The sequence below is a fragment of the Poecilia reticulata genome, chromosome 10, assembly GCF_904066995.2.
Source record: "Poecilia reticulata chromosome 10, P_reticulata-male-v2, whole genome shotgun sequence".
Taxonomy (NCBI): Eukaryota; Metazoa; Chordata; class Actinopteri; order Cyprinodontiformes; family Poeciliidae; genus Poecilia; species Poecilia reticulata.
Window position 1 is genome coordinate 13,222,873 of NC_088839.1, and position 24,835 is coordinate 13,247,707.

Genomic DNA, 24,835 nt, shown 5'->3' on the forward strand with positions numbered 1-24,835 from the left:
TAAATACTGAAAAATGTGATCTAATCAGCAATTAATCTTCCTTAAGCTGGTGGGCTTAATTTTAAAAAACCGGCGCACGGAAATAAAGATGACCAATTTGCTTTTACTCGGTGCTAGTGGGAAAAGATAAAGTGCTGGCTATTAAAACCGTGAATACTTGTAAGAAAAAAAAAGAGAACAAGGGTTGCTTTTTATTATTTGAAAACTTTGTACCTTTTTGTTGTTACATTCATTTGCTGCATCACTTATTTCCTACTAATGTGAATGTATAGAAGAACATAGGAAGTAAGACTGAACTAGAACAGAAACTTCTTTCATTAATACGAAAACAAAACCCCTGAGTAATGTATTATATGTATATGTATAATCATATTGTATTATCATATTTAAAGCAAATAAAAGCATGGATCAGAATTATTATGCTCCGAAATGTACACTGTTTAACACTTTATAACAGAGTTGTCCTCCTCTGCTGCACTGACCCTCCTTCTCTTCCATCACTTCAGCATCTCCCTCTTGTCTCGTCTTCTTTACCCTCGCATCCCAATTTGACCTCTTATTTTTTTCTCTCCTGTCTTTTGGCCATCTGGTCATCCCCCAAAGCACACATCCTCTTCAGGCCTGGCAGTCTTTCTCTCCACCTGAGTGCCTCTCACTTTTCTCCCTCTCTCAGATTGTTTCCCCCATAATATCGCTCGGCTCCCATCAGTGGAGCGCAGATTCACGCCGGACTTCGGCAGAAACAAAAAAAAAAAAAAAATTGAGCAGCGCGGTGTGGTGGAGCAGAAGGCGCTGTGCAGAAATGCCCTGGCCTCAAGTTTCATCTCTTAGCAATTAAATAGGAATGAAATAAATGTTACGCTCCGGCTGGAAATAAAGGCAGCCGAGTTGCTCTCCAACTCTGAAGAAGTTATGTATCGGCTAATGTGATTCCGGGAGCATCACCTGGAATTTCAATAAGGCTAATTTTATTTAGGTCGGACAACCATGTGCATGCAGACAAAGTCATTACAGAGGCTTGTTTTTGACTGAGTGGTAAACAACACACCACATATCCCTCTCATCTGCTCCTTCTCTTTTCTGTTCTCCTTAATCCTATTTTTTTCCTCTCTTCTTTCTCTGCAGCTAAGTGTGGCTCTCCTCCCCCCCTCTTCCTGCAGCAGGAAACCATGCATCCCATCTCCAGTTCACTGGTCAAACACACAGTGTGCCGCCCTCATTCCCTTCTATAATCAGGACACTCGGTAGCGTACGGGGATGTTACATTTCCAATGCATCACTTAAGATGGCTGACCTGCTGTGCCAGTTCAGAGGGAAATGTGACGTCTTCCTGGCACTCTGGGCTTATTCATGAAACAGATTACGAATTAAATAATGGCAATCATTTCAAAAATGTATAACTTTCCACAGGCTCATGGTAATTGGGCCTCAATGCTCTCTCTGGCACAAAAGAGGCTTTGGTACTGGAGCCAGGAATGGTTAATGTCAACGATGATTGTATGGCATTAGCTGTGTTTCTCGCCACAAAATCCACGTTCTCACTTTCCCTCTTTGGCTCAGCTCCTTCCTTTCTCACGTTTCCTCCATTTTCTGCCAACGTCTCAGTCTCTTTCTCCCTCTGGTCCTCCTCACTGCCGGTTTCTCCCACTCTCCCCGCTGCTCCCATCTAACTCGCCTACATCAGGGCCCGCCATTGCTGCTCTGAACTGAAGGAGGACCGCTGTCACAAGGAGATCTCTTGTAAGTGCCCAAGGGGATTGCATCAGCTCTTGTCATACAGAGACATGAAGTGCTTCAAACTGTTAACTCAAATGGCAGACCCAGATTCAAGAAGTACTCAACGGCCACGATGCCGTGAGATGATAAAGGCAAGCTGTTCCTAGTCCTGCTGAATCAACTTTGAATTATCTGATCTGCAAAAAAATCACACCAGCGCAAAGGCCAGGACAAAATGTGGGAATGTTAAGAATAAAGAATAGCTTAGCTTTTATTATCTTGTACCTTTCAGGGACATAACAATTTGTGATTATGATGACACTTATATTTAGCATTGATTAAGGTCAAATGAATTATGCCTTTGGATAAATGTCACACAATATTATAATTTAAAAAAGTATGGCAAAGCTGAGTTCTATCTTTGATTGCATAATCCATCTCTTTTACTTGCAAAGTCAAATATGTCCAGAAATGTTACAGTATGGACGATCACTGCAGAGCCTATCACACTATAATAACTTTACACATGGTGGTGGCAGCAACATGCTGTGGGGCAGTTCTGTAAGAAAACATGTTTATAATTTTAACAATCTTAAGTAAGGTGGAGGACTTGTGATGCTGTGGCCATGTTTGTCTTTCAAAATCCCTACTAACTCCTTTTAATTTAATTCAGCATAGTGACTTTATGTATCATGGTCGGCAGTGTTTGTATATTTTATTTTTTATTTTTATATTTTTACTTTTTTTTTTCTAGTTATACTAACTACTCTAAGTAGAGCCAAATTTACAACATGCATATAAACACACAATGCACAGTCTGATACGCATCTATAGGTTAGGATCAGGCAGGAGGCTGGACTCAAACATTTTATCCAAAATCCAAAAGTGTTGTGCTTAGGTCACTTTCTGATCTTTTTTTTTTTTTTGTCTTGCCTAAATTCCGACAATTAATGGTTAGAAATCGCTGTTCTTTGGACTTTTGGTAATAAACATAAAATCAAAGCCAGCAGATGTTTTGCAGGTGATCGCATCTAAAATTCACTTTGCTTTTCACAGAAGCTCTGACTCCGTACAAGAAACTCTGGATTTGACATCTGCCCCATGTTCAAGCTGCCAGGTTGTGAATTCCCAGAGCTCGGTGCCTCATCTGCTGTTTGGGTTGGAAAACAAGCACAAGCAAGTCACTGGTGTATTCACATCTGTGTCTGCATTTTTTATTTATTAATTTTTTTTGCATATATGCAAGTGCTTGCCTGGTGACTGTATATTGGACAATAGAGTCTGGCCTGGTAATGCTTTCAAGCTGCAGTTTCTTTGCCCAGAAAACATGAAGGAATAGTTACTGTCAAAGTTGAAAGAAACTTACAACGTACTTTGGGCAACTTCTACGTAATTTTGTGTCGTTTTTAGCCAAATTAACTTGTCACCAAAATAAACAAATGAAATAACATATATTTGTAGAAATCTGACAGCCAGAAAAGCTTTGAAATTGGTTTCCACTATCTACAATTTTGTTCCTATCTTAAGATTTTTTTTAAATATATTTTTACCTGTTTGGCTGAATGAAGAAAAGAAAGTACTTCTATCCATTACATGTATCATGAGAATCAAAAAAAGCACGACGAGAGACAGAATTAATTATATTATAATCTCTTGTTTTCAGGCATGTAAATCGGCAAAAGTACAGATTTTCAACATTATCATCATCATTAATTGTTTATGATAGCATATAATGTAATATTATAAATAGCTCTTGGCAGTGATTATCAATAAAATGTAGAATAAAAATAAACAAAGACATTTTGTTGGTCCTTCTGCCCAAAGTTTGATTATTTTCTTTCTTTTAAAATGAGCTAAAAAAAATGAAGGAAAAAAAACATAGCAGTGTCATGCCAGAAACATCAAGATGCCTATTTAATTGAACTTAAAAAAAAAAAAACATGTCTCATCTGGTGTTTTATCACTTTTCCAAAAGAAATGATGTGGAACAAATGCTCGTTTTGAGTCACTGTGGTCCTATAAGCAATCTGTTCAGTAAATGGTTCATGCTTGAATTAAGCAAAAGGCAAACACTTGCACTTTTCCTTTAGGTGTATCATAAAATTTCCAGCATTAGGTCTGTCGATTGTCTGCGTGTCAAAATCTTTCGTTTTCATGATTAATGCCCCGACACATCAAAAGTTTTCCCACTTTGAGTTGGAAAAGACAGAAAATGTGCCATGAATGCGAAATAGACCTGTGGAATTGAGACACAAAGGTCAGCCTATGTGCATGTATATCTCAACACACAAGACTTCATTTCCTATTCTCTTTCCTGCTTTGTGCCTCGCAGTCCTTCAGCCGTCAGCCTCCTTGCCTCTCCATCTGCCATCTTGCCGGTACAGTCAGGTACAGGCGTCCGCTGAGCAATCCTCAAGGGACTCTGTGACTCAAGTCCGTCTCCTTCAGACAGATATTTTCCCCTCTGTGGTCTTATAGTAATGTCTTTGTATAAAATGGCTAAAAACACTGCATGACACAGACAGCAAGTAAAAAAAAAAAATAGAAGATGTTTGAATAAGGGTGCACCTCAAACATTTAAAACAACAAAACCACTCCAAAAGCGATGTGGTTGATCTGCAGAATAATCAGTTTCATAAGACTCCACTGATACATTCTGCATGCCCCTATTCTCTGCATGCCATCTCCTTGACGCATGCAATTAGGACTATCTGTGTGAGGAGATAACAGACCTCACCCCTTTGGCCCTCGCTTTACCTCCGCCATGACACACACAGAGATCCCATCCTATTACAGAGTGCAAATAACCTTTTCTTCAGCAGGCTCATGCAGTCCACTATTTGCTGCAATGCAGAGGGGGAGCGGGGGGGAGTTCTACTGAACTTGTCTCATCCCTTCAAAGTTGATCACTCTGCTCACCTGTCATCACAGTTTACACTGAGGATGGAGGCTAAACACTGACCTTTCCGGTTTCAGCGGTGTGCATTTTTAAGGAGGATTCAGCAGGGTATGAAACATGTAAGGCTTATGATAGTCTGTAATTGGATTTCCTGGAAAAGCTGGTGACAAAGTCCCTCACACACCACTAATCCTCCCAATCGCCACTGCAGGCGCAGAGCGTCCTCTTCTTTCTAGATGAATGTGGAGGAAGTGAAGAGAATGATCCACGAAGTGAGGAAGAGCACGGACGAGGGCGAGGGATACGGGTAGCGGCACAACTGCTTAAGGGCAAATACTTTTCTGAGTGTCGCAGGAGTCAGGCTAATCACCACCTATGGAGGTGGAGGAGAAATGATCAGAGGAAGCGGAGCGCCGAGGTCCACGAGAAAAGGCGAGGAGTGAGACGAAGTTCAGCGTGTCACGCTAAAACAGCAAACATTCAAACTGTTGCTGTCAGAAGTGTTGCTGGCCTCTGCCATCACAGCAGGCGGGGCAGATGAGCTGCGCTGAATCATAAGAGACAGTTCACCTTAAGGCTGCCTTTGAGAGTAAGAAGATGCAAGGGGGAACAAATCTCAGCCCCATCAAAGAGATTAAAGCAACAGCTTAACAAGATGACACTGAAATATTTGATTCAGCTGTAAGACTGTTGATTTGAGCGAAAGGTTCACGCCGGTATTTTTTCTGTGCAATGTCCTGCACACAGCCGACTTGTTTTGAATCCAGTTCATCCAATAAGAAGAATAGCTGTCAGGTAAAAAAATGTAAAAAAAAACAAAAACATTTAAAGCAATGGGACTGAGGAGAAAGAAAGATGAAAGTAAATGCTGGTAAAATGTCCCTAACTTGCCTAGTTTACTGACTTCCACTCCAAACTAGTACACACTAGTGCTATTTGCATATTTTAATTCAGTCAAAGCTTCTCAATTTTTTCTTTTCTCCAGCAGCAAGGCAAACTTCAGTCTAAATTTGATACATGTTGAGAAATTGTTTAAGTAAATAATTGGCAGGCTGTGGAAGTAATATTTTCATCTAATAAATCTGGATGCTTTCTTTCTAAACCAAAAGTTTTTTTTTTGTTTTTTTTTTTACAGTTTACAACGACATTTACAGAGAAAGAGAGAGACTGCATTGGCTGCTGCAGCTTCTTGTTTACTTTACTTGACCTACATCACCCAGACGGCTGCTGTGCGTCTTTTCAAAATGTGGAATTTGAAAAGACGTACAGGATTCACACATGCCACATTTTGCAAACTCGATTATACAAACGCTCAGATGTCAGGTAAGTTGTTTGTTTCTTCAGCATAAAAGTTCAGCAACAGCTACTAGAATAAGACTGTCAAAGGATGGCAAAGGATATGTCTGGAAATGCTGATGAAATAAACAGAGGTTTGTCACAACAGCTGTCCTGCTGCACGACATTCGGTAAAATTCAGACGTCGCCTGATATTTGTCACAGAGCGGCTTCAGTCTTCACCGTGCTATTTACTGAACAATCAGCTCAAAAGTTAATGGATAACTTTTTTTGTTGCAGCTATGAATCAAGGCTCAAATTCACATCTAAAACATTGTGTCTACTGCACAATGACATCAAATCAGGAAGAAGTATGCATCAATCCTGCCACTGACAACATTCACATAAAAAAAATAAGCAAGCTACATGTCACTGAGCAATTTTCAACCTAAATCCCGGTGACAAGGCTGCATTTTAAAACAGAAACCTTAGAGGACCGTTGTCTACCCCGCCATTTGTCGCTTTGTGATAAATCGCAGAATAAGTCAAAGAGGATGGTAGATGGGATCGCATGTTTAACCTTGAAGGCCTCACTTAAACATTTCCCTTTTTTCTGTCTCGGCCTCAGCGCAGGCGTGGTTAAGTATGTAGAGTCCGACATCACTTTCCGTCTTTTTAGTGCCCTCGCTGAGACGGTGCGCTGTTCCTGAATGATAATGCTTTAGAAAGGAGGAGAGAGATTGAAATGGAAAACAGAGGACTTACATGGCCCTGTGACAAAGTGACTGAAATGTAACCTCTTCACATGTCGCCGCCCCCGATGGCACGCTCTTAAAGCAGATTTCATTCTTGCTTGTTAAGATTTTCTCAGACTAAATGAATCGAAGTGAAACCCATATTAAAACCTATACAAACTCAGACATCTAACAGAATAAAATATTGTTGTGTTTTTGTTTTATTAGCGAATAAAATGCTGTATTGCAGGTCACTAATGTAAAATAAACCTTACCGCTAATCACCAGCTCTTTGAATCCCTAAGATGTAACTTAAGAGGATTAGAGGTGTTTTTTTTTTTATATCCGCTACCTTCAAACTAAAACATTGTTTTCTCAAAGCAATCTTTTTTTTTTCAAGCTATAATTACAACATCGGTATGTAGAATAATAGTAGTGGGGCGTTAGTTGAACTCAGCAGCTCATAGACAAGAGATGCTCCAGAAACAAAGATGTGATTTACATCAATTAGGGGTCTATGGTGAAAAATAAGAGGAAACCCCTTTTTAGTTGTGAAATATGTTACTTTTATGGTTCCATCAATCTGTTTAGTTATTTTCACTGGCATAGAATAAGTGTTACCCTAACGATATCTTGCCAGGTTTGTCTGTGTATCTTTTGTGGGGATTTAAACATGGCCAAACCCTAAAGCCTTGTCAAATAAAGTGGAAACTGGATGTTAATTTGCAGTGTATAAAGTTGCACAAGTCATGTGTGCCACCAAGGTTCAAAATGAAATACTTTTTAACCAGTTAGTGTACCACTAAGAGTTTTGATGCCACCACCATCTCAGCCTATTCAAGCGTTTGTAATACAGAGCTGAGTGAAACGTGGATTAAGTTGCGTTCAGAAGTCAGATTAAGAATGTTTGTAAAGTGACGTTTTAGGCAGGTTTAAATTTCAACTTTTGGTTTTTGAAACATGGATGTTTGCATGTATGGCATCTCATGAAGAGAAATGCAATGCTGGACCATTATTTATTTAAAGTATTTTAATATCTTCATTTGCTTTTATGTGCTGATTGATAGGCATTTATGAAGTAGTGTCATGAAAAAAGTAGGTTTCCTAAAATCGAGTTGTAGTCTGGCTTACGAGAACAACCTTTCCTATTTTCAACACGTTTGTAACAGAAAGAAACTGTATCAAACTACAGGTATGTTCTTGATATGTCACTTAGGCTGGGATATTTTACACTTATCACATTGCCCTATTACAAATTCAGTCACGAACTAAAAATGTACAAACAACACCCCGGACATACGTTCTTAATATCCAGGAAATCAATTAACTTTGTGGGTGTTTATTATAAATGAATTATTTTCTATCGTGGTACTGATGGAAAGAAATCTGAAAGGGACTATTAAGGTTCTATGCAACATAGCTGCTACAGATATTTTGTTGAGATTAGCTTTTTATTTCCAGCCGCAGTCGACTAATGACAGGATGCACACAGGACCAAATTTGAAAGTGTGAATCAGCTTCCAAGATGGAGCTTTTACTCGAAATAAATAATGTGTTTTGTCATTTTTGCAGTCGCCTTGTTTTTGTCTTATAAATGGGCTTGTCTAACCCAAGGCTTTTTGTCAACATGTACATGGGCTGACTTGGTTTGCTGAACTATTGGGTTTATTTTTAGAAATGCAGCTGTGCGCTCAAAGACTGCTGAGATGTGTTAGGATACCAATATAACTGATGACCTAAAGTGACACCGCAACAGCTTTTTTCAGGGGCATTTGCAAAATACAACCTTTAGGAAGGTAGAAAATGACTTGCTTTCACAGCTCATTATGGACTTTGGATGTAAAAAAAATACACGCTGGCTGCTAAACAACCACTTAAGTTCTCTCATGGAACAAAAGTGTTCATAACTTGTAAATATTTAATTCAGCTACAGGGAGTCCCAAGGCTAAAAAAGCATTACTTAGACACAAAGCCCTAGAAACTGGAAGCCCTGAAATGTCCCCTAACTTTTTATAAACTTTGGCCTCAAGAGAATGATTTCAAATTTAGGCTTATTTATATACAAAACACACAAAATCAATCCCAGTACAGCTCAGAGGTGGAAACAGACAGAGAAAATATGACCGCCAGCAGGGAAATTTAAAGTCAATGGAAAAATCATAAAAACATATATAGTAATGGCAGAGTAGATGTTTGAGAAATGTACAAGACTCTGAAGAGTTCTTGAGTGATGATGTTGAACAAGAGTTCATCAGGCTGTCAGGTACTCCCCAGAAACACTATTGGTTATCTGACTTATGTTTCAATAGTGAGTTTCATCAGCAGATAAGCCATATGTTGCCACAGATTTTTTAGGAATGGTAAAAAAAAAACCTCTGTGGCATGAGCATGACAGATCTGAAAATCACCTCAAGCCGCATCCAGTCCTTATTCAGTCAAGTTGCCTGAGAGTTAAGATGGACCTGAATGGATTGCAGAGACACTTATGCAATATTTAATATTATGTTTAGCAGCAGCATCATCGGTACTTACTTTGTATATATATATATATATATATATATATATATATATATATATATATATATATATATATATATATATATATATATATATATATATTAATAATCAACTCTATGCTAGGTTAAATCTCTAGGTTTTAATCTCTCCTTACTTCATTATCTGCTTGACAGCAAAAACTCTTTACATAACATAATAAATACATTGAAACATCAAGGGGATGCAAAACAGAAATCCCATTTGGTCGAAGGCACTAAAAGGTTGCAGACCAAAATATATATTTTCTATAATACTCACTGGAACATTTTGACAAATGCAGCCCATAATTTTGAGCATATTTACTCAATGAACAAAAGTATCTCAAGTTAATCTCTTTATCTCGCCGCCATGCTTCTCTCTCTTCCTTTACAGCCATCACAAAGCTACTGAACTTGTGTTGCTTTTCATTGTGTTCTAGCCCTGTTAGGACGGCAAAAAGCCATTGACGTACAAGAAACAATTTCCACAAAGGCCTTTGGAATGGATCCACTCCAAGTGGCGTTTTTCCCTCACTTGCTGATGCGTATTAAGTCTGTCACGAGTCCAGATGAGGTTCTTCTTTCTGATCTGAACTCGTCAAAGGGAATAAAGCTGCTGCAGGACAAAGAAAGGCATGACAAATAAAACTAGGGGAGGGGATGGCTGATTATAGCATGATGGACAACTTCAATATTTTATCACAACAATCATGCATGGACACGCAAACACGGACAGCGGCCTAAGCGCATCCACCCACGGGTTTTATGTAGCCATGTGTGAAAATACAAGAGCCACACCACTGCAGCCTCTTTGAATTAACTTTCAGAGGGAGAAACAGAGGATGGTAAAGGTAGAAAAAGCACATCATGTTCACTTAATTTTCTTTCTGATGGGGTGGCCAGTGAGCACTAAGGACAGGAGAGCAGCAGTAAAAAAACAAACATCTAAAGCAAGGCTGCCCACATGTACATCATCTCAAAACAAATGATGATTCTTCGGTGACCAAGCAGCAAGGCGAGTCGAAACAAAAATGGAGCTTTATAGTCCCCTACAACAGATTCTAAGCATATTACTCATGGCTGTTTGGATATTGTCCTAGTCTTTACAGCATTCATGCAGAATTGATTAAATCCATGCATCCTCCGTGAATCAGTGAGCAATCTCACTGAGCTTGCTGCAGTTTACAAACCCGACTACAGTGATTTCGAAGGCTCAGGTTCTGTTCCTCCTCCTCGCCGTAGAATATCTCAGTTTCTCTATCATTAGCAGTTTAAGCCACGGCAACAACAAACCTCTTTGTGACATCGCCGAAGCCTTTTTTTTTCTTTTTTTTTCTTTTTATCCTGCTGCAGCCACAGTTGCAGGAATCTCATGAATTCTACCCCCATTGCTTTGGATTACGTCTTTTATTATAGAAATAACGTTCAACGTTAACCGTGGAGGCTATTCCTGGCACAACTATCTTATTTGCATCTTTGTACCACTGCAAGAAATATGCTAATATTTTTCCCCTCTTTTTTTTTTCCCTTCTTTCCCTCTGTGGTAGAGCGCCCAATCGCTAGCTTCACAAGGTTATGATGCTTCAGTGGCCCGGCGACTGTGAACTGTCACAAGCAATCACTTATGATGGAGCCCTTGTTTCTGCACAGACATGCTGCTCTGGCAGGGGCTTAGCCAGCGACTGGCTCTCTCGAAACAGGCCAGAAACGTGCAGATCAATCTGCTCAGCCGGCAGATGGAGAGCTGCAAGCTGGAAGCCCCCGTCGCACCGTGATCCAATATTTACAAGTTGAAGAACTACATCGTGACACTCCCAGTTGGTTGCTTTGTATTCATCACAACACAGCCGCTTCAGTTTTGGCTGCCTTTAGCACAGAAAGCACACAGCTCAAAAAGGCAAAGAAAATCGATAGGCTGATGATGTATAGGCCAAAAAGATTAGAATGTGTTTTTTTGTTGTTGTTTTTTTGAGATGTTTGGAAGAAATAGGGTTGAAAAAAAAGCTCCCTGACCTTGGTTAGGACGATGCGGTCTGCAGCGTCCCACTGAGGAAGACAATATAAAAATTCCTCTTTTTTTTTCTTTTCTTTAGGGCTCAGTGAAGTCAGAGCAATGCAGTAACCTCTAATGAAGCACAATGCGCATGTGTTGTTCTGACTCAAGTAAAGGATTACTGATTCAGTGATTACGGGTATTGTAGTGGAGTTTAGCATGGGGCCAGTGTGACTGGAGAAAGAGGACATGTTAGTAACTATCAGATCTGAGATTCGTGGAGTGTGACTATCTTGAGTAAAAAAAATACCATAGTTTCAAAGTATCACAGATTTTAAACAAAAAATGTAAACGGCCTTGTATATTATAATCTATTTGCTTTCACCTAAAGAAACAAACAAAAAACAAGTATATATATATATATATATATATATATATATATATATATATATATATATATATATATATATATATATATATATATATGCCTATATCAGCTTATCCTTGCAGGGATGCAGGGGGCCTGGTGACTAACTCCAGTAGTCATTGGGTGAGAGGCGGGGTTCACCCTGGACCGGTCGCCAATCCATCACAGGGCAAATATCTCTAACATTTAAAAGTTATTTTAATTTTGATATATATAAACTGAAGAAAAACAATAGAAAACTCACGACATCTTGTTGTTTTCAAACGGCTTATTGTTCAGAATATTATACAGCTGAATTTACAATTCTTCTTAAACATGTGCAAAACACAGTAGCCTTCATTCAGGCAGTCACACATGCAGTGGAAAACCATGACAGACTGAAAAACATCGTCTGTTCTGATGGGCTTTGGTTCAAACTGCAACATTCAGATGCGAGGGTTTACGTGAGCATTGTTCCTGGACATATGCATCAGTTTAAAATAGTGTCTGTACATATCTACTTGTGGCTACATACAGCAGGATAATACACTTTGTCACAACCCTCAAATCCTCTTAAACTGGTCTTTTGAACGCGACATTGAATTCCAGCAAGCACCACAGTAGCCAGACCCTAATCCAACAGAGCACCTTTGGGATCTGGTGGAACAGAAAATTCCACCGGAACTTTCTGAGATTCTAGCGGATTCTCACCAGAATCCACCAGTCAAAAAATAACACAAATGTGCAGTCGAAAAAATCTGGGGTAACTTTACATTAAGTCAACATGGATCTCTGAATGTGTCCGACACCTTTCTGGACACATGCCACTAAAAACTAAGGCAGTTCTCAAGGAAAAGAGGATAAACCAAACACTAGCAAAGGTGTATTTAGTAATATGATCAGTAAGTATATATCTACATATACAGGGTGAAGTGGGGGCACATACAGAAATAATAGTAAGTACAGGCAGTAATGGGTAAAAAAAAAAATGAGCAGGAACACTGACTGGAAAGAGTCAGGGTTTTAAAAAATGCTCGTCTTTCACTCTCTTTGTACTTTAGTGCCATTTCAAACCTGGGGCGGGAGGCTAAATGACATACTGAAATAAGAAATTTTCTCGGTCGCAAGAACACAACATACTGTGCTTGAGAGGTTTTGCTCAGTGAGAAAACAAAATGGAAAGCAGCCATCACACATATTCGGACAGCTGGCGTGAGATGAATAGAAAAAAAAAAAAAGCTGCTTGGCCCTCTGTTCGCTTCACTTTAAATGCACAAGTGGCGTTTGTTCCTTATCAGAAGCAGCTTTTTCTTTGCACAGAGAACAGCGGCAAAACCTGCTTAATGCGCTGCAAGGATTTTGTGTCTCTCCAGCCGCGTGGCCCCCCCACCAGTGCGTGTTGCTGCTTTTTCATATACTCTGCCTGCTGCTTTTCTTCATCACAGGACTGTGTTGATATCATCTTCAATAAGGGAACATGGACTTATCCTGTCATTGTTGACTTATAGTTCAGAACCCACCTCGTTATTTGAACAGCGGTGTGCAGATGGGCAGAGCAAATATGGGCTGTCATGTTACATCATGTCTGCTGGCAAAAAAGGGAACTTGACGTACACTTGGTGTAACGCCGTTGCAGCAAAGCTCAAATATCCACAATTTTTCATCATGTCACACCTAAGTTTGCTAATTTCTGTTTTTTTATGGTAACATCAGGTATTCAAATGAGGCACAAATAGCTTTGGACACTGGGATGCACATGATGTGTAGCGTTTTATCGATTCCGGAGGACCCCAAAGCACTTCACTTTACATTCAGTCATTCACCCATTCACACACACACAAACAAGCTGACGGTGGCAAGTTATTGGATTGTAGCCACAGCTACAAAGAAGACCTCTGGGGAACATGAGGTCTGTAAAAGAGGACCGATGAGTCTGAAAACTGAGAAATATTTTCAGGAGAATAGTCAAAAATCCCTTCATCTGTATGTTGCAAACTTAAGAATTATTTTTAGAAGAAAACTAAATACGTTGCACAAAGTATTAGCAGTAGAGGTGCTAATAATTTCACTACTAGGGTTTTTGTTCAAACATGTACTTCTTAAAATTGAATATTTTTCCCCCCTTGACTGAATAATTATACTAAAATTGACATTTTAATTGTTCATCATTTTTCAAGTGTGACTTTACGCTGTTACAACAAAAGAGGAATTTATTTTTAGTTTTTCCAAAACATCCTTGCCAGTGCTGTTGATAATTTTGCCGTGTAACTGCAGTAAACAGCAGTCCATTTTTGATTAATGTCGGGCTGCCAGGACATTTCACATTAATTATTACTTCTTAATCCCGTTTAATCTCACTTGAAATTCTGTGACATTTCGTTCAGGAAACCGAGCAGAAAGGGGATCAATGGGGACTCCTGCTCAATTGGCATGCCTACAAAATGTTTTAAAATTAAAAGATACGATGATGTTAACTGATCTTTAAAACCAACCATTTCCCACTATACTGTTTTCCAGTCAAACTTGATAGCTGCTGAAAATGGCGAAATGCCCAGCGTTTGTAAGAGATGCGCAGAGAATTTGAGCCAAGTGCAACAGCAAGAGAGGAATAAACGTTGTACCAAACAACATCTGCCGGTATCGCAGGGTCCAAGACAAATAACTCTCCGACAGCAGCACTTCTCCTTAGGTTGGGTTCAAGAGCATCTTTGATATTCTGATTAAAAATTAATTGTGTTGGATCTGCCTAGGAGTGTGTGCCGTGTTTTTGTATTTTGAATCTCATTACTGCCTCTGTTGTGAGCCTAAAATTAAAAAAATAATAATTTAGAAGAAATGCAGCAGAGGGCATCTCATGGCCAGTAAATTAGGTCAGAAATATTGTTTTCTTTGGAGGCTTGGTCCTTGGGGGTGTCTTTAGTCTTTTATCTGTGGAGCTCAAGAAAAAAAAAAAGAACTTTCTCTAATGTGACCATATAAAGATGCAAGAATGTTTGAAAAACTTATGGCTAATTTTGAATTGGATGTTAACTATTTACCTAAAACTCTGTGAGACGTGAGGTTTTGCTATAAATATAGTTGCAAAGCTGCTTATGTGCCTGGTTGTTCGTCCTGTTTGTCCGTGTTCCCCAGTGATCAGGGGCGGTCTGGCGTACGGGACTACCGGGAATTTCTCCGGTGAGCCGATGGGTTGGTGAGCCGGCGGTTTAGCCGTTGAGCTCACGCCATAGTCAAATACTGTGCTGTTGTTTTAGCGGCGCTGCTATTTCTCAAACTATGCCAAATCAAAAGCCTTCTCGACCTCTCCTCCGCTCCATTCAAGCTCGTCGTAAATCAGCTAAGTGTGTGGCAGTAAAACACATGAACGAGTGCTTCGGAGCCGGTCAGCTGACATCAGGAAAATAATCGTTCCACGAAGCTCGGCCTGCAAAAAAAACCTAATTTGTCCCAACTAGTGTCACGTAAATTAAATGTACCTGTTTGTCCGGCTCAGAGATGCACAGTGCGGTGGCTCTGGCTCATCATGCAGGGCCAATGTTGTACGGGGGCTTGAGCAGAATGGGATTTTGAGAACCCTCTTAAAGAAACATCATCAATGCTAGCTTCAATTGGCCAAGTGTAAAAGCAGAAAGTGATAATTGGTCATTATTTACTAAGATGTAATTGAACAAAGTGACCTCAAACCCAAAGAAACCGATAGCACCAGATTGTAGCTATGGGAACATAATAGTCAAAATACATTGTGATTATTCTTTGCACTTTTAAAAACTTAAATGTATAACTATTTAAACTATTTAAAATCTTTTAATTGATCTTTGATAAAACTTTTAAACTTTTAAGCAACTTTTAAGCATTCCATTCTCAATAAATAAATGTTAAAATTCTAGCTCTACGCTTAATTCAGTCATTTATGGTGGGGGCCTCTGAAGGTCTGCTGCTTCATTCACTTTGTTTTGGACAGCTTTGTGATTATATCTGTTCTCTACGGAACATAACCTGACGCCATAAGGAACATTAGAAAAGTCCACATTAGCTTTGCAGCTGTAGCAGGGAATGTAAGGTACAAAACATGAAGGTGGTGCTGAAAGATTGAGTGATAGAACAAGAAAAACCTCCCTGTTTGGTGGTCCTGCCTCTAGTTCTGGGTCTGGTATCTCCGACCTGACATGTAGTTAGATTTGATGTTATAGCTAATATTATAGGCTATGCACATATAGGTTGTACATTTCTCATTAAAATTTCAACAGAGCATTAAAGGGTGGGGCCAATCTGTCAAGACAGACAATGGACACAGTGGTCAGTAAGCAAACAATTACAAATACAACTTCCACAAACTGAATTAATTGGTTTTGCAAATTCAGCAGAGGTTTTCACAATCTGAATTTGTATCAGGAAAAAAAATAAATAAATAAAAAACAATGCTCCACTTATTGGATCTTTTGCTATCTGAGCACTGTTGTCAGTGATGTGCTGACATTGTGCTCCTCTCTCAGGCTGTGCAGCTCCCAGAGCTTGTAACCTCGTCCCAGATCGCTACTGTACCACTCATTTGACTGAGACCCACATCAAGCCACCTCCAGAGGCCCCTGAGATCGCCTGGCCTGCTGTCCTCAAAATCGCTCCGTCACTGTGCTGTTCATTACAGTGTGCAATATGTTAGATCTAATCTGAAAAGATAAATATGGAGGTGAAATAAATTGTAAAAATTCTTATTTTGGAAATTAAGTGACACATTTTAACTGTATTGATTTATTTATTGGGTCATTTATGTTATTTCCTCTTTTATTTTTAATTCTGTCAGTTTTGGTCCTCCGTATATATAGTTTTTTTGTTTTTTTTTGTTAAAACGACTCGTTTCAAAGCCGTTTTATTGTAAAATCTCTCCTCAAGTTAAAAAAAATACTAAAAGAAGTGTACATATTTTCAATGTAGATTAAAAGTCACTATTTGCACATGAACCAGAAAAAATTTGTTATTTTCATAAAATTTAATTCACAAAATTAATATTTAAAAATGAACCTAAATGAATTTTCTTCTATTTCACATTTTAATCAACTGCTGTGACTGCAATATTTTTGGCTTTCAAGAGACTTTCCCTCGGGGGAAAAAGAAATGTGAGCGCGTGAAGCGTGAAGGACATTTGAGAACATATTGATATATTTAAAAGAATTTGACAGTATTTGCGAGAGAGCTTAACAGTCTATGTCTGAGAAATGGAAATCGTAGTGGCGCTTGTGAGAGGGCTCGGTTGTCTTTCTGCAAGCGAGCGGTTGTGTTTGTGTGAGAGTACGTGTAGGCATGTAAGCGCGATAGTAAGTTTTGCCTCGTGGGGTCTCTCATACGTCTGCATCATAGCCACACACAAACCTCCATCTGTGCCTCCAACACAGCTGCGCTGTGATGGCATGTCCCTGTACAACCTCCTCCCACCCCCATTGCCGGGAGAAATCTCTCTCTTAAACACAGTCATGCACTCACGCAAACACACACACTCTGAGCAGCTTAAAAGAAAAAAAAAAGAAAAAATACATATATATATATATATATATTCTCCTTTCTTTCACATACCCCAGTTCCTTTCTCAGCCCTCACACTGCTCGGTTTACCTCTTTTCTTTCCCCCACGTTTGCCCTCATCACACCTTTCAAGCTGAGCTATGCAAGCCTCCAAGAGCCAACACTGTGGCATTCTTACAATCACCTGAGGAGCCTCTTCAGACGACAGCCTGTCCCTGTCAGTGCTTGCAGGTCACACGCTGCAAAAAACATGCCTCCTTGTCACTTCGTTTACAATCTCTTCCCACAGGACCAAAACAACAGCATCTCCAAAAGCTACACTTAACAATGCACGCAAAGATTTGGTGAAGCACCCTTTTGTCTGGGCTCCGCAACATGTGCCGTTTACCACCTGCGCTCTGTCCAAGTGTGAGCTGCCACATCCCATTCAAGAATCCGTTGGTGTTTCTGGGCACTATGAGGAGAAGCACCTTTCTAAATGGGCACAAATATGTTGAAACAAATCATGACTGCAGGGCCTCCGAATCTAAGCAGAAACCAGTTCTTAGCTGCAAGTAAATCTGCATTCAAAAATCTGCTTTGATCGACTTGAAACTTCAATTCGTCCAGAATTCCTCCTCGTGACTAACCCGCGTCACGGTGCAAAACATAAATGCTATGTTGTCTTAGTTTTACTTGCCTCAAACTAAACATGACTAACATGCCACCACATCTGACTAACCAGCTGACCAGTCTCAACAGCTGGCGGTTAAAGAGCGGGTCATTTGGGAGACACAAGTTGAAATGTGGAGCTGCTGCAGAATGTTCAGCATTGAAAATATATAATTCTTTTCCAACATTGAAACATCACCAATGTTAGGAATTATTAATTAGTTAAAAATCTGTTTGTTTTTTTTAATGTATGCAATACAGCATTAAACATTCACTGGGCTCTCTCCTCTTTTGTTGAACTGAAGAAAATTGATCTAACTAAAAAAACTGTTGGATCATTTTTTTGTGATCTAACACACAAAAAAAGATTTTTTCACCTGTTTATAAAGCACATGGAAACATTTTCTTCCGAATATTCTTTTTTCTTTATAAACTCACAGTGATGTAAAATCTGCCAAATAGAGGGAAGGGAACTAATAAAGACGTTATGTATTCTGTCACATTTTTTTTTGTTTTTGTTAGTTTCTGTTAGTTTTCTGTGGGGGAAAAAAACAGCAAAAGAAATTTTCCAAAACTAATCTAAAGCTTTTTTTTATTTTTATTTTTTATCTCCATTGCTTTTGAATGTATGAAATTATATTCGAGTAGCTCATATGCAGAGGACTACGAAGTCAAGTTTCACAATTAGGTTAGGCTCTAGTTTAGGATTAATTACATAATATTCTCTCTGTTTCTAATGGGGGAACGACTGGATGTGGTGTAAAGTGCTTTGGGGTTCTATAAAAGTACAGCCTACTTACTATCTCGCAATATTAGGCTATTAACAATTGTACAAACTCAACAAACAGTACCAATGTCTCGGTCTCACATTTCAGTTTTCTCCTGTCGTTTTTTTATTATTATTATTTACTTCCTTTAATATATGTCTTTATCAAGGGAAAGTTTAGCACATTTATTACCTTGTATCAAATATCAAGCTAACAGCCAGTTGGCTCACATAAAATGAGGAAAAACAGCTGACCCGGCAAAGCCCAGAGGTAGCTAAATTCATGTGCACAACTATAACTCATTGATAAACACATATTATATAATTTTTTTAATATTTGTTTGAAAGCCAGAGCGAAAACTTCCTGGTGTCTCTGATGGATCATAGCCAACTAACTACAGCACATGCATCATCTCTTATATTCATTCTGGTTCCTTCAGTTCAACAAAAATCCAAACTGTTGGAATGGGACAGCCTTCGCTGCAGTCAAGATCAGCAAGAAAAGGCGGACGGACAGAGCAGCAAGGAAGCACGTGATCTTGCCAGAGTTTAAGGACCTCAAGGATTCAATAAAAGAGGGTAGGCAGATGTAAAAAAGGCTGGCAAAGGGGACACAGACCATTAGCTTAATGACAGAATGAGGAATGAGGAGCGGTGAGATAAGATTCAAAAGCCAAGGAGTGCAAAATTGTCTTTTAACAAGAATCAAGGTAAGTAATCTCATAAATAGCACAGTCAGAGATGTGCAGAGGATTGATGTTTTTTATTTTTTTGCTCAGGTAAAGGAAGCAAAGAAGAAGGGTAAACAGGTAAGAAAGAATGGCGGTGTCATTAAGTTGGTGAAGCCATGACTATCAGCAACATTAATGCTGTCTGCTCTGCTTTTCCTCAAACGCGGAGCCTTTCCTTTGAAGCACTTTTGAGTTCTCTGTGAGCACACCTGACTTCTAGCTTCAGCAGCTATTATAGAGCCCGAGCTGGTAATTACACATTTCACAATTTCTTATGTTACTTCAAAGCAACAACAGTCTTGTCACCAAAGGACACACCATGCCGCTGTGGTACAAAGCAAAGCCCCGGGGATTTTTTGAAGCCACGCATTGTTGTTCTAAAAGTCGCTAATTTCATTAATAGCACACGGCTTTAAAGTTGCCTAAAAGAAATCGAAACGACAGAAAACCAAGCTTTTATTAAAAGCAAGGATTGTCAAGTTTCATTTTTAAAAGCCAATTGCAACTTCTTTTGATTTTGAGTGAGTTTGAACGTAGTGACGTCCTACGGTTCTTAGAATTAACAGCTTAAAGGATGCAAAAAATAATTTTTTTAAAATAAAAGGTACCCTTTTCAAAACATTTACAAAGCACACAGCAGGCGTTTGCTACTGCTGTATGCTGAGTCATTCACAGGAGCCAAATCATTCCAGAGGAACTTTGGATGTCCGGTAAATTAACGTGACAGTTTGCAGAACAAACAAAACAAAGCAATAAACACCTGACAAATGTAAAACTCCGAGCACAGGCGGTCCTCACTCACTAAAACGTACAGACCCAAAGGTCCGTAAGTCAGCAGAGAAGTGATATTTAATAACCTCTATCTATATTTTTGCTCCCCATACTGGAAGAGAAAATGTATAATGCTTGTGGACTATCGTGAGCTCAACGTGAGCTGTCTTCAGTTTGCAGTCTCAGCTAAGAATATCAAGGCACCTTCTTGACAAACACCACAGAGTGCACAAATTACATCAAAACCTATGAACTTGTCACTGGATATATTGTGGCCACTTGCAGGTAAAATGAACAACACTGATTACATTTCCATCATGACATCTGTTACTGAGTGGCATATACATAATATACCTTCACACATAAATGATGTTGAATGATAGTCTTAATGCTAATAAGGTTCCACAAGGCGTAGGATTACATTTATGTGAATGTCTGACCATCCTTATGACATTTGAAAGGTCAATGCATGTATATAACTTTTAAAAATATGTTTTTCCAATATTTGTTCAAACTGTCACCATGCTGAGACAGTATAGTACTAGACAGATAGTTTGTGAAAAGATTGAGCTCCTCCACCTTCTCCCTGAACCGCTGTTGCTGTCTGAAGAAAAGCACCGCTCCTGACCAAAAAAACACCCAATCAGAGCTGGGAGGAAGGTCTCAGCGCAGCCAATCAGTGCTGCTCAGAGTGATAATGACGGAGAAGCAACTCGACGTTCCAGAAAATCTGTTTCTCCGCAGTCGTATAGAAATATTCTAGGGAATATTGTGTCCCCGGCCCCAATATTCATGTGGTGAGTGGTGAACTAGCTGTAGAGTAGCACAGAGCAAGAGGGGGGTTTGTGTGTATGAATGTGATTGACAGCGCTAAGACCCTCCTCCTGGCTGGGATTGGTTATTTCTGACTGAATGATGTATTTCTGCACTGAGTTATAATTTTACGTCTTATTAATTTCAACAAATGCTGCTGAACACTTTGGAAACATCGTGTTCCCAACATTTACAAGCAGGACAAATGAACCCAAGGTAAGGTTTTAGGCAAGTTTGACAAAGGCTGAATTTTGATGACTGGATGATTGGGTCAAAAGGGAAACACTGCAACTTGGGTGTGTTGCAGTAAACAGGGACAAAGGCTTGTCCACTTGATCCAGTTCAAGGTGCTGCACCTAAAGTTGTGGTAATGCATCAGAATGAGCAGCACAGTGCGGGTATAACCGCAGACCCAGTCAGGAAGCTCATGCTAGTCATAATGTTATGCCTGATACGCCTTGGCACAGTTTAAGAACATGCTGTGTTTTAACAAAAACTAGATACAGAAATATAAAATAATTCTGAACATTTTTGAAAAATGCAAATACGTCAGTAACTGACTTTATGAAGTGTGTTGATAAGGTGAGTTTTAATAAGAACACTGCATATAATTTAAATTTAAATATTACATCAGACCAGTAATATATATACATATGTATTAATAAAAAATTTAAACAGAAATGAGGGCTTAAAAAGGTATATGTAGCACCTGCTTAGCGGTTGCTAAGGTACGTTCAATCTGTAACACAAGCCTCATTGGAACACAGAGTGTGTCCTAATTTATTGAAAATGGCTGCACACATTGGCTGTCGAATGCACAACAAATGATTTGGACAGTGTCGCAGGTTCCCTCCCTACTAACAATAACATTCAGCTCATTAGCTCCTCGTTCGCGATGCCCAGGCATGTTGGCTGCAGGTCTGGCCTATTTTGGAATAAAGACGCAAATCCGTTCTGTAAATTCAAGCACATCTCTTGCATTTTCTTGAGCACATCACTATGAGGGCGTTCTCTTTCACATTCAGATCGAGCAGATTCTGAGACCGTGTTAACCAGGTAGTGATTTTGATAGGCTTTTATTGTCTCCTCAGAACTGCATGATCAGAGGGACAATTAAACGTCTCATAAGTATCCAGCTTTTTACGGTATGAAACTGTGTTTATGGCACGTTGTACTTTAGTGGCAGCAATAGATGCATGTAGAGAGTCCACAATTGGCACAGAGGAACGTCTGCATCAAGAAGACAGTGAAGGTTTTTCTAAGAAAGATGGCTGCATTTGGAATTAGATTTCCTCTGCGTTCTGATATTCTGAGAGGCAGTGATGGGGGTGCAGCTCGTTTCGTTTGGCCCTTCAGCATTTAGGACGTCTGTAGATTTGATTTCATATCTGACTTCTTTAGGTGCAAACGGGAGGTGCCTGCTGTCTGGACTTTTGTACAAACCAAGCTTAAATTTGTACCTACATTGAGGACATTTCATAATGACTTTAACATCTAATAACTTAAAGCAATTTCTTATAATTTGCTCATATTCTACTGTCAGGAAGTGTGACTTGTGTGACTCCAATAAATACTGTCTACCGATAGCCAGGTTTCTTCCAGCGATATTTAGCTCTCATGTAACGTCTGACTTAACTGGAGCTAGTAAGTATTTGAAGATAAACCAACAAACATAACATGTCCCAAAAAATAATATTTGATTAAACTGAATTATACACAATATAATATATACAAAGGGGTTGGGTTGACCAAGTGCCCAGTGGTAGACGAACCCCGAGACGTTTATTACATTCCTTGACCTACACATGAGCAGCTTCTGTCCTGCAGAAGAAGCTTTTCTAAGCCAGTGGATGTGTGTTACAAACCAGTGTTTAAGTTACCGGGGATCCTCAAATCGAGGATTCGGGGGAAGGCGTCCAGCAGCTTTCAGATGAGTCCCTGATCCAACACACCTGAATCAAATGGCTGAATTATCTCCTCAGTATGCAGCCAAGTTGTCCAGAATCTTGCTAATGACCTGATTGTTTGACTTGGGTGTGTTGAAGCGGAGAGACGTCTAAAAGTCACAGAACACAAGAGTTGATGTATTACCACTGATGTATTACCAAATGGCTGCTGAGTGTCGTTGAGGATTTGCACAGATGTTTCGTTCACATGTGTTTTTTCTGGAAAAACCCCACCTGAGGTAGTGTTTTCTTTTTTTTCCAATCTGCAAAGCAGCAGCAAAACATAATCCACAACTTGAGGCTCATACCAAGGTATTTTGTTTCAAACGTATATGATTTTCCTGCAGCTGAACGCAGCCCTTCAACACCAAGGCGGACTACTAGTAAGGGCAGCTAGAAACAATGCCGCTGCTCCTTCGGGGTGAAAAATCCTTTTGCTAAAACTCTGCTTGCCTCTGTTTTTAATTAGATTCTGATATCAGCCCGTTCTCCTATCCTCCCCTTCCCTCTTCAACATGCGTGAAATTGAACGGCATTATCTATTATTTATTCACCCTCTTTTGCTTATTGTTTCTCGTGGATGCCTTCGTTAAGCCACTTGCTGCTCTGCTGCCTGCGATATGATGCTCTGCTTCGACTGCCTCACTGTTTTCGGGCCCACCTCCTCTGCAGGTCTGAGTCCAGCTCATTTGCTGGCGATGGTTGGGGAGCTATGGATTTTTTTTTTTCCCCCTTTCACCCAATGACAGCACGGCGAGGTGCTATGAGGGCTGAGTGCTAATGAGCTGACTCTGCAATGCCGGGGAAGACGCTCTCCAACAAAGACGGAGGGGGGGGGGAATCATAGGACAGAGCAGTAGGCGATGCTCCAGCAGACAGGGGAAGTCAAGGGGCCATTATGATCATGCCATGCAGGGGGTTAGAAGGACACAGCTGCAGCAGTCGGTCGGATAAAGCTGTGGGCCAACAAAGTTAGCTGTTTCACCAAATGGAGGTCCTTGTTTATGATTAACAGCAAGGAAATTGTTGCGCTAATCTCTTGTTTTACCCTACACAAAGATGATTTTTTTCCCCTTATCAACTTTAACGATATGATCATAAACATGCAATAAAGAAAAAGAACAAGAAAGAATTTTCCAAAAAGTAAGTTCAAGTTTTCTTACTGCCAATTAAATATACCATACAATTATTGACATTAACCAGTTTTACAGAGGTTTTTTTGTTTTGTTTTTGCAGATCAGATCACTTCTGCAAGAGGACTTAGTAAGTGTGAGGGAGGTGCTGTCTTGTTTTAAAAGGGGCAACATGACTAATCATACAGGGCGTCATGGATCAGGGGCGGCAGGAGAGCTTAAAAAAAAAATTATCCGTTAAAGTTGAGACTCCAATTTGGTGGTAAACTAAAGAGCTATTATACTGTTCTTGAATGAATCTGATCAAGATTTGTGCAAAAATATTGGTCAAACTACTTACACAACACTGAACGGCGATTCTTTAAAACCCAGATTTTTTTTTAGATTGTGCTGTTTGTAAAGACACAAAAACAGTATTTCCATATTTGGGGAGGCATTAAAGTAACCTCAAATTAAGATAAGCACGAAAAAAAATAAAAATAAAAACTAACTGGATTGACTCTGATTCTACTGATTGCACAGTTGGGATTCTTGAAACATGTTTATGGAAAAACGAATAAAAGAGATTCTTACTTTTTTTTTTAACATTCCTCTGAACCCAAAATTGCATATTGTATGTTGAAACTTGAAGGAGGGGCTCGTTCATGCAGGTACTACCGCTGAGTGACTGAGTGATGTAATATTACAACAAGGAATAAGTGTGCAAAATTATGTGACGTATGCTTTGAATATGTTGCGTTTTATAACAATAAACGCAGTCTAAAAATAGATTTTCATGGTGAGAAAAGAACGTGTTTGCACGGGGTTGTTATTTCCACTGAGACCTTCTGAATCCAAGAAGAAGAGGCGACAGAAACTTGTCTGCATGCCCGAAACTCAGGCTGCAATCTCCATGAAGCACCTGGATATAATTCTTGCTCGTTCTTGGCGGACACCAGAAGCGCACCGGCC

General features: G+C 39.5%; 1 protein-coding gene across 8 annotated transcripts in view; it reads right to left on the reverse strand.

Moving 5' to 3' along the window:
- The window catches only part of gria3b (glutamate receptor, ionotropic, AMPA 3b), a 102,042-nt gene that overhangs the window by 75,801 nt on the left and 1,406 nt on the right, over positions 1–24,835 (reverse strand). The window lies entirely within an intron of this gene.